This window comes from Pelmatolapia mariae, linkage group LG10_11, assembly GCF_036321145.2.
Source record: "Pelmatolapia mariae isolate MD_Pm_ZW linkage group LG10_11, Pm_UMD_F_2, whole genome shotgun sequence".
NCBI classification, from domain to species: domain Eukaryota; kingdom Metazoa; phylum Chordata; class Actinopteri; order Cichliformes; family Cichlidae; genus Pelmatolapia; species Pelmatolapia mariae.
This window is the reverse complement of record NC_086236.1, coordinates 34,165,300-34,175,963: the sequence shown is the minus strand read 5'-3', so window position 1 is coordinate 34,175,963 and position 10,664 is coordinate 34,165,300. Positions and strand designations below refer to the sequence as shown.

The following is a 10,664-nucleotide window of genomic DNA, read 5'->3' as shown; positions in this document are numbered from 1 at the left end:
TCATGTGGCCACATGTGGCCGGCTAGCAGGTTAGTAACGTCCGGGTTCGAGCCCTCGGCTCACCTGGCTCTCCATGTTCATCTGCTAGGGGGAGGTCCAGGCAGGTGATCTTGGAGTGAAAATTCCAAGGGATGAACCTTGTTCAGCCTGGGCCTCCCCTGACTTATTTTTTTTGTGTGTGTGGTTTGTTTTTTTTCTTTTACCTGCCAGCAACAAACAGCCCAGCCCCTTTTATGGGACCTCCTTGTTGTCATGGCTACCAAGGACCACTCTTCTTGTGCCAACAAGTCATTGCCTGACAAAACATTATTTCCTATGTTTCTCTGTGTGTGTGTGTTTTTTTTTTATCTCCAATATCTTTACATATCTTGCTAGATAGACTTCCTTGAACAGGGTTTACAAACGCCTTATCCTCTTTGTCCACTTAAAATATCTTTACACAACTATTCTTATATTTCTTGCAACATCTGCTGTCCTCTTGCCCACATTACTCTTAAAAAACACTTTTTTAACGTCAACCACATTTTTGGAACTAGATAAATAAAGCATATATAAAAGTCACTACCAAAAACTCATTGCAGCTTGTACGTTGTTATAGGAATGTTGTTTGTGACTCAAGATTACTTGAATTCATCCATGAAGGATACATTTGATATATGTTTTCACATATTATAGACCAACAAGTTATTATAGCAGTTTAAATACGAGCGATCGGTTTTTGGCAGATGATCATTTTTTAGCAAAACACCGCTAAGCACCAAGTCATCCATCCTTTCTCCTTTTCTTCTTTTCATGCCGCCACCATGGGAAGCGCCCACAAATGTGTCATTTCACACTGGCAGCAGGCTGGCGGAGCTAGCTGTGGTGCTTGTTTTCTCTGACTTTGCTGTTTCACCGTGTTTAGATAACGTGTCATCTGCAAAAGGTTGCACTCATTTTCCTGCTTTAGCTTTGTACTCACACACACACACACACACACACACATGTCTGGTTTGCTATCCTCGTGGGGACATCCCATTGACATAATGCTTTCCCTAGCCCCTTACCCTAACCCTAACCATTAAAAATGAATGCCTAACCCTAACCCTTACCCTAAACCTAACCATAACCTAATTGTAACCCTGACAGTAAAACCGCATTTTGAGTGTGAAAATTGCTTTCAACCCCAAGGGGACCTGGATTTTGGTCCCCACGGTGCAGAAAGTCCCCACCAGGATAGTAAAAGTCAGATTTTGGTCCCCACCAGGATAGTACGAACCCGTACACACATACACACACACACACACACACACACACACACACACACACACGTGTGTGTTAGTTTAGTCTGTTTCAACCTCTCTTCGTGTGGAAACACACATATCTAGAACTATTCTTTAAGGATGTCTGCATTTCACACAACTGTCTAATAGGATAAAATAATTGACATTGTATACCCAAAGGTCAAGTCTGGATAAACGTGTATATGATCTCCAACTTGAATGCAAAGCCAAGGCATATAATTGTGTGGTGTGTCAACTCTAATTTGTTTCCTCTCTGTGCAGGGGGATGACTGAAGCTATCACCTTGCTAATCCTTGCTGTCCAAACTGGCCTCATTGAGCTGCAGGTCATCCACAGAGCCTTCCTCCTCTCTATCATCTTCTTTATTGTTGTTGCTTCCATCCTGCAGTCCATGCTGGAGATAGCTGATCCTATAGTCCTAGCCCTGGGAGCATCTAGAGACAATTAAGATAATATACCAAAGACTTTTTTATGTGTTTATTTTTAAGAAAACTCTGTGTCCCGCTGTTTGTTTTATTTTTTACTGATCATAAACAACTATTAATAACTATGGGCAGTTAGTTAATTATCACAGAATTCATTATCTATGGTCATCAGTACAACTCATGCTAACATCATAAATTAAGTAATACTAGGGTGTACTGTCCTTCTTTCTTCATTCCTAAACAGGCAGTTAGTCTTTTTGACATCAATAAATGTAATCTGACTGAAAGTGTGTTTGCAAAGCCTGCTATCAACCTGACTGCTTTCTCATATGCTGGTTTTGCTGCCCGTCCCGTAGGAGTTTGTGGAAGCACTTCCGTGCAGTTTCTCTCTGTCCCTTCCTGCTGACCTTTCCAGCGTACATGGCTTATATGATCTGCCAGTTCTTCCACATGGACTTCTGGCTTCTCATCATCATCTCCTCCTCAATCCTCACCTCTCTCCAGGTAACACACAACCGCATCGCAGTGACATCGCAAAAACATTCAATTAAATAGTTTAAACTTGCTCTACCCAAACAGTTCAGCCCAATAATAATTAAACATGTATATTTGCTTGTTTTTTAATTCCATAATAACTCTGAAACACTCTACCGCCAGGTGCTTGGCACTCTGTTGATCTGTTGTTCACTTCATGGTGGAGGAGTTTCGTAAAGCTCCAGTGGAGAACGTGGATGAAGTCATATATTGTGTAAATGGGACCTACAGATGCTGGAGTTTCTGGTATGTGTCACACACACGTACAGCAACTCTTTGCTAAGTTCTGACTGTAAACAGACACTGTCATGTAATGCATCAGCACTGTCTCTGCCTCACTGTCAGTGATTTGTTACCTCACCAGGTTGCGGTGTGCGTGGTGTGCTATGGTGTGCTATGGTGTATCAGAGACTGTATTTGGCGAGTGGAGTGTGATGGGAAGCACCATCATCTTGGTCCACTCGTACTATAACGTCTGGCTCAGAGCCCAGCTGGGCTGGCAGAGCTTCCTGCTCAGGAGAGATGCTGTAAACAAGACAAAAAGCCTCCCCACAGCTAGCAATACACAGCTGGAGCAGTATAATGACATCTGTGCTATCTGCTTCCAGGTATGAACTGTTTTTATCTTTATCTAAAGAGGATGCATGACCGAGAGTTAATCTGGGGCTTTAAAAGCTAGGCTAATGTGAAATTTGATTTGTTCCAGGACATGACCAGTGCTGTGATCACTCCGTGCAGTCATTTCTTCCACGCTGGCTGTCTGATGCCCTCTCTGTCATTCACAACTCAAGAGCCAATCACCAACTAACGGTGGAGCTACCCAAGATACACCTGCAGCCAATCACATCGTCAAACCTCCATTATCATCTTCCTCTTGTTCTTCTTCTCCTCTTGCAACTGATTCTGTGCTGCACCAGTCCCCTGCAGATCACCCTTCTGCATCTTCTTTCTCTACCTCTTACACATCAGACACACCCGACGCTCCTGCATCTCTCTGCCATTCTGTCGCCACCTTTCACCAACCAACTTCACAGGTACTGACCTAAGCAGAGGCGAACCCTGCTAAACCCGAATCCCCCCCTCAGCTAAAATCAGTCTCCCTTGTGGACAGCCAGGAAAACTCTACTGGTCCATCATCACAATCTAACCCACCAACTCCCCATTCAGTGGAACCTGTGTTTGGGTGTTAATGGTAGCAGGTATTTAGTATTGCACACTGATATATGTAAAGACTCCAGTGTGTGCATATGTGGTGTACATTCACTGCTGTTGTGCAGTGTACAGTCTGACAGCAGCTGGAGGGAAAGGCCTCCAAAATGTCCCCTTTGCACACTGTGGGTGCAGCAGCCTGTCACTGAAGGGACTGCTTAGTGTTGTCAGAGTGACCTGTATGGGGTGGGAGCTGTTATCTGACAGAGAAAACTACCTCCACTGGGTCAAGAGGGCATCCCAGAACAGAGCTAGTTTTCTTGATCAACCTGTTCAGTTTCTTCCTATCCCCAGCAGACCACACCATAAAACATGGACAATACCACCAAAGAGTCCTAGAAGGTCTTCAGGAGCGCTCCCTGCTCCCTTCCAAATCCCTTCCAAAAGACTTCTCTGTTGCAAATACAACCGTCTCTATCCTTTTGTGTAGATGGACTCTCTGTTGTTACTCCAGATCAAGGTCAGATCACTTATATGAGTCAGCTATCTTAATGCCCATTCTCTGGATGTTCACTGGTGTAGGTGGATTCCACTACCTGCTCCTTGTTTTTCCGAGTGTTGATCTGAAAATTGTGAAGGATTAAAATATTCCAAGAGCTCAAATTACTTCACCAAAACATGTTTCATTCATATTTTATCAACACAAATTGCACAGGTTTATTGAATATGAATAACTTGTGTTAATTCAACTCAATTGTTTAAGCTCGTGCCAAAGCAAAACATCTGTGTGCAACCAATGTCCACTATTGAACTAAGTAAACTCAGCATGTTTTTTTTCAGTGCATAATCACATTTAGTGTAATAAACTATTAAAGCAGAATTACATATTAGGATTTAGCCAAGTGTTAGGATGTAATGCAGAGTAGTATTTCTAGTAGGCTTGTTTTGATATGCCTGTTTTCATTTTATTTTCTAAATTTTAAAGAAGGCTTTAGAAAGGTCAAAATAAATCTTCTGTAAGGGAGTATCAGCTATTCTAGTAGAATTTATTTTACCAATGCAAGGGTGCATTAGTACCTTGTAATACAACATATCTATTTCATAAAGGGCGAACACAAATTTCCAAAGAGACTTCCTGGCAGCTGCCATTTTAAGTATAACCTCTGGTACGGGTACATTCAGTTTGCAGCAGCTATACAACAGTGGCCTCTAGAGGTGTTTACACACTATGACCAAATCAGACAATGCAACACAACACGCAGGTCGCCCCAATGAATTGATTAAGCTGGTAGCAGTGACTTGTTAACTTATCATTTGTCATGCATATCTCCCATGAATGATATGAAATCATTTAGAGACATAACATTGACATCACAAAGTAGAAGCTGCAATCAGTTTTTAGGAAAGTGAGTTTAATAAGAGTAGGTAAAATAATGCAGTAATTTCTTAGATTTTATAATCCCTTTATAAATCATGTTGGCTACAGCCTATTTAGCAGTGCAACAAGAGCATTAGACAAACAAACAAACAAACAAAAACAAAAAAGTTAGTACCCAGGGATAAAAATGTTGTATATGAAAGGGAAACCTAATGGACAGATGTGATGCCTGAACAGTGGTGGCTTTAAGTGATGTATCAACTCAAACATGCATCCATCGTCTATGTCGCATAAGTACGATGATCGGTGGTGATTGTTGGCGCTGCTTTGGAAGCAGAAACTGTTGGTTTGAAAGCCTTTAGTGTCTCCTTGTGGCGGGACTCTTATACTGCACTGTACGATGTCGAGCAGTGTCAGCCGTATGCTAGAAAGTGATACATTAAAATTTCTGGGGTCACCATGAAGAGCTTACTTCCTTTCTTAGTCAGTGTGTAAAATGTGGTACTTAACAGATTGAAAAGAAAAATGATGGCACCCTTGTAGTTCACACAAGTGGTGATGATTCAGGGTTTTAATTTGTAAGGTTTAATTTTTGAGCCATCATAAATTTTAAAACAGGAAAGTTTACTATTTAACATATGTTAAGTCAAAGCTAATATAGCTGCTCATATATAGCTACTTATAATTTGAAGACCAATGAGTAGACTTCCCAGGATGGAAACAGCACTCTTTGTGTGGTTTGAGAAAACAGTCAAGTTGTTAAGAACTATGACTGAGAAGAATCCGCCTGTGTACAGCAGCAGGCTGCCTTCCTAGGATTTGGATATCCTCCGTGCGCTCGTCTCTGCATTATGTGCATTACCTCTCTTGGAACGTTAAAACCACAGCAGCTTTTTATACTTTTTTTCATTCACTATCAGCTTACACGTAAAGTCTACTCTGAAGAAGATTATTCAAAACATGCAACACAGTCACCAATCCCAGCAAATTCACCCCTAAGTCCGACTGTACAATACAGAAAATAAAAGAGCTACATCTCAGACTCTACAGGCTTCAGTTAGCATGTTAAATGTGAAAGTTCAGTTAGAAAAAGACTGAACAACAACGGCCTGAGTTGAGCAATTAACCAAATTGACAAACATTGCTCTAAATAATACTCCCCTAATCCAAGTAGTCACCCAAACCTGGACGTGGATTTAGAGGTCTGAGGGCCATCTCACACATTTATTCAGAATAAAACAAGTTTAAATTAAAATTAAACAAATCAAAATCTTATGGACGTATCCCTTTTACATGTTGATAAAATGTTTAGGATGACATGGAGATATAACACTCATGCACCCTGAAAAAGGTCTAAATATGTATCAAAGGGACATCAGTGGATTTCTATGGGGCAAACGTACTTAAACCAGCCACTGTGACCATTGCGGCAGAGCAGAATGAATGATACTGATGGGGACTGTGAGGGTTTGTAGTTAAATTCCTGCTCTTACAGGATCAGTGAGTGTCTGTTTAACTCTCTGGGGTCCAGGGTATAATTGGCCGTTTTTGACTACTTTTGATTTTACCTCTATATTTCACCTTTAAAATATGCTTTTCTTGTCTTGTTTGGTATCATTATTTTCAGCACAACCTCAAATATCTGAAATTTGAGTTATTTTTTCATTTTGGTATACTATATTAGCACAGTTGATCTAAATTCAGACGGAAAATTCAAAATCCGAGTAGAAAAAAGTTATATTTGTTACTGTAAAACCCACAAACATGTTTAACGAATCATTTTCATAACTTGAAATGCAAATATAAATTGTACATTGCTGAAAATGATGCACAAGTTTCGCAAACAACAAAGTTATATGGTACTATTTACCTAAAAATGCAGCCAAGGCCTCAGGCATTTTTTATATAACCATTTAAATCTATTTACAGAACAATCAGGTGTGCTGCATCAAATAAGAAGGCACACAAATTATTTGTGCCAGTCCAAAAAATGTAGTTTGTGTTCAGTATAAGACAGAGGAGAACACCACAGGCCTAAACCCCGCAGGTCTGACAGCAGGAGGTGCATCAGTCCAGTTTTCCATGTGGGAACAGCGTTTACACTGGAATCTGCCTTTGACGGCTTTTTTAGAGCAAATCTGAAATTCAGCAGTCTAACTGACACACAATACAAAACAATAACTACACAACAAACTAACTAAAGCCTCCAAACAAGCTAAACGTCACTAATGTCTCACATGAAAACTTACTCTCTCTCTCTCTCTCTTTCGCTCGCCCGCTTTCCGTCGCGGGTGTCACTCCTAAAAACTTCCCCTTCTCCCTAAACAACCAAGTGCCACATGTTGCCATATCATTTTTTTGATTGGCTGACATGGTAAACTCTAACACTAATAGGGAAGGGGTGTTTTTTCTTTTTCTTTTTTCACTCGCAAGCGGAGAGTGTTTGCTAGCGCTGTCTGTAGAAAAGCCGTTTTTACCGTTCTTCCCGCTGTAAACACCGCTGTTTTGTTCAGAAAAAAGCATCGCGTGCATTTTTTATCATAACTCTGGTTTTACGTGGCCCTCCGACACAATTCAAAAACTGCTATATAGTTTGAAGTCCGCACTTTTGACCCAAGTTGAAATGGAGACTCTGACTCGCTGCATCTTGTAGCTGTGTCGTCTTAACCCTCTGGGCTCTATCCTGGCCATTTGTGGCCACTTCACTTTTCTTTTTTCAACCATTTTTGTTCTGTTAATGCAAATGGAATGAAACTGCACAAAGGTGTGTATTTTTTTCAGCTTTTCAAATTTTCAACATCAGCTCCATAATAATGTTAATAATTTACACTATACACCAAATTGTTCCTCTTGACTCTATCGTGGCCATTTTTGGCCAGTTGAAACCCATCATAACCACCTTTTTTGATTCCTTGTTATTGGCAGTAATATATCATGCAATTTAGGTAAAATTGCTTTTATTCTAACCTCAACACATGAAAATTGTAGTTTTTAATGTTTTTTGTTTTTGTTTTTTTTTGTTTTTTTTTACCAAATTACACCATTTACCCATTTTTGGCCAAGCAAGCAATTTCATGTAATATTCTTAGTTTTCTGTAGGGGCGTTTGATGGCTTACTGCACTCCAATGGACCAAAAGAATGACACAATTTTGATTCAGGTTTGATCTTAAAGATGTTAGACAAAGGTTTGTGTTTGTGCATGAAAAAAAGTGCCAGTGTGAAATTGCAGCACAACTTTGCATTTGCAAGAGAGAAAAATAAATTATGTTGCCATACGTCCAAGTTCATGTGAATGTCTCTTGATGCAAGCTATTGAGCTTTGAGCATCCTGGGGAATTTTAGCTTTGATGTTCATAATGAAAGCACCTCTAGCTTTGTTCTTTTCATTAAAAAAAAATGCACACCCAAATATCTACTCTCCCAAGAAAAAAAAGAGAAAGAACTCACAGGACACTTTGCAAAGTTCAAAGCTGCAGCTGTAGCATAAACAACAACAAACTGGCACTGTTTGTAATTCTGTCCTGGGGTTTATACAGGTGCAGTCATTGGTAAAGCTATAAATAAACCCAGCAGCTTCAAGATCATTTTTGCTCTGGCAAGATGGCAAGACGGTCTTATTCAGTGCTTCAAGACTTGACTATGTGATGTGCTCAGAAAGCGAAGATGACGAGAAATCCTCTGCATCTGAAGAAGAGGCATCTTCTTCAGTCTCCTCAGAGAATGACAGCATTACTACCAGTGATGAGGATTACCATCCAGTGCCTGATTCCTCTTCAGCAAATGAGGATGATACAGAGACAGCAGTCGAGGCAGAGCGGCTGATGGCAGAGAAGGTAGGAGAAGTGGCAGAGGCCGAGGAGCCGGTGCCTGAGTGGATGTCTCGTTCTGGGAAAATTGAGTGGTTTTCCACTGCTGAGGAGACCATACACTACAATCCAGTACCCACTGGTATCACTCCAGGGCCCACCCTGTATGCAGTTGCCCGCATTAGCACCCTGAGATCTGCATTTGACCTGTTTGTGACAGAAGAGATCATTCAGCTACTGTGCACCCACACAAACCTGCATGGGAGGCTAAAGTGTGAGGATTGGAGGGATGTGGATGAAGTGGAGATGAGAGCCTACATTGGAATTTTGATTCTAGCTGGCGTCTACCGCTCAAGGCATGAAGCAACGCGTGGTTTGTGGGCTGACAAGACCGGACGGGCAATATTTCGTGCTACAATGCCCCACTACCGCTATTCCCAGATTAGTGCTAACATCCGCTTTGATGACAAGCTCACCCGCCCGGGACGTTTCAGGAACGATAAGCTTGCTGCATTTCGCATTCTGTGGGAAAAGTGGGTTGCTCGTCTCCCCCTGTTGTTCAATCCGGGAGTTGATGTGTGTGTCGATGAGCAGCTGGTTGCATTCAAAGGTCGGTGTGGATTTCGACAGTATATGCCCAACAAGCCTACAAAATATGGCATTAAAATCTGTGTGACCTGTGATGTGGGAACCTCCTATGCCTGAAGGATGGAGATTTACACAGGAAAATCACATGGAAGTTCCCGGGACGTTAATCAGGGAATGAGAGTTGTGCTACAAGTGGGGCTCCAAGGACACACTGTCACTTGTGACAACTTCTTTACTTCATTCAGCTTGGCAGAGGAGCTCCTCAGAAGAAAACTAGCTCTGGTTGGCACAATCAGGAGAAACAAACCAGAGCTACCTCCCCAGCTTGTTCAGCTGCGACAGAGGAAGATTCTTTCATCTCTCTTTGCCTTCACCAAAACAGCCATGGCAGTCTCCTACATGCCCAAGCGAGGGAAGAATGTGCTTCTTTTGAGCACAAAGCATAGGGAACCAGCAGTCAGTGATGGGGAAAAGAAAAAGCCAGCAGCAATCCTTGACTACAATAGGTGTAAAGGTGGAGTGGATAACCTAGACAAGGTTGTTGACACCTACAGTTGTCGGAGGAAAACCAGTCGCTGGCCACTGGCTCTCTTCTACAATCTTCTGGACGTCTCAGCATACAATGCCTTTGTCCTGTGGAAAGCAGTGCATCCTGAGTGGGAGTCCACCAAGACCTACCAACGAAGGGTGTTCCTGGAGGAGCTGGGCCACATGCTGGTGACTCCAGCAATTGCAAGATGGCCTTGTGCCCCACGCTCAAAAGCCTCAGCTGCTATTGTTGCTGGGATACAGCAGTCAGAATCAGAGTATGACCCACAGCCCATCAACAAAATGAGGAAAAATATGTCTGTGAAGGTTCTCAGTCATCCAGGTCATCGTAGACTAAGGAGCTTGGAAAGAAAAGCGTCTGGACTTCTTTGACTTGCTTGAAGACGTTTCACCTCTCATCCGAGAAGCTATGAGGAAAAGGTGCGAACTGTGTATAAACAGAAGAAGAGCGGCACCCACTTGCTCCAGCTGTGGAAAGGGTGTCTGCAAAGATCACTCTGCTGTGGTTTACGTGTCCTGCCGTCCCTGAGTGCGCACACAGATACACACACACAGACACAGACAGATACACACACACACACAGATACACACACACACACACAGACAGATACACACACACACAGACAGATACACACAGACACAGACAGATACACACACACACACAGACAGATACACACAGACACAGACAGATACACACACACACAGATACACACACACACAGATACACACACACACACACAGACAGATACACACACACACAGATACACACACACACAGATACACACACACAGACAGATACACAGATACACAGATACACACACACACAGACAGACACAGACAGATACACACACACACAGATACACACACAGATACACAGACACAGACAGATACACACACAGACAGATACACACAGACACAGACAGATACACACACACAGACACATACACACAG

At 42.1% G+C, this 10,664-nt stretch overlaps 1 long non-coding RNA gene and 1 pseudogene across 1 annotated transcript; both read left to right on the top strand.

The window, feature by feature from the left end:
• Nucleotides 1–962: 962 nt before the first annotated feature.
• LOC134637820 (uncharacterized) lies at nt 963–2,632 on the top strand. The gene is made up of 4 exons (XR_010095179.1): nt 963–1,608; nt 2,065–2,212; nt 2,366–2,488; nt 2,607–2,632. It is a non-coding gene; the product is annotated as an uncharacterized LOC134637820 (long non-coding RNA).
• A 5,782-nt stretch (nt 2,633–8,414) lies between these two features.
• Nucleotides 8,415–10,085, top strand: LOC134635377 (piggyBac transposable element-derived protein 1-like; annotated as a pseudogene).
• The last annotated feature ends 579 nt before the right edge of the window (nt 10,086–10,664 follow it).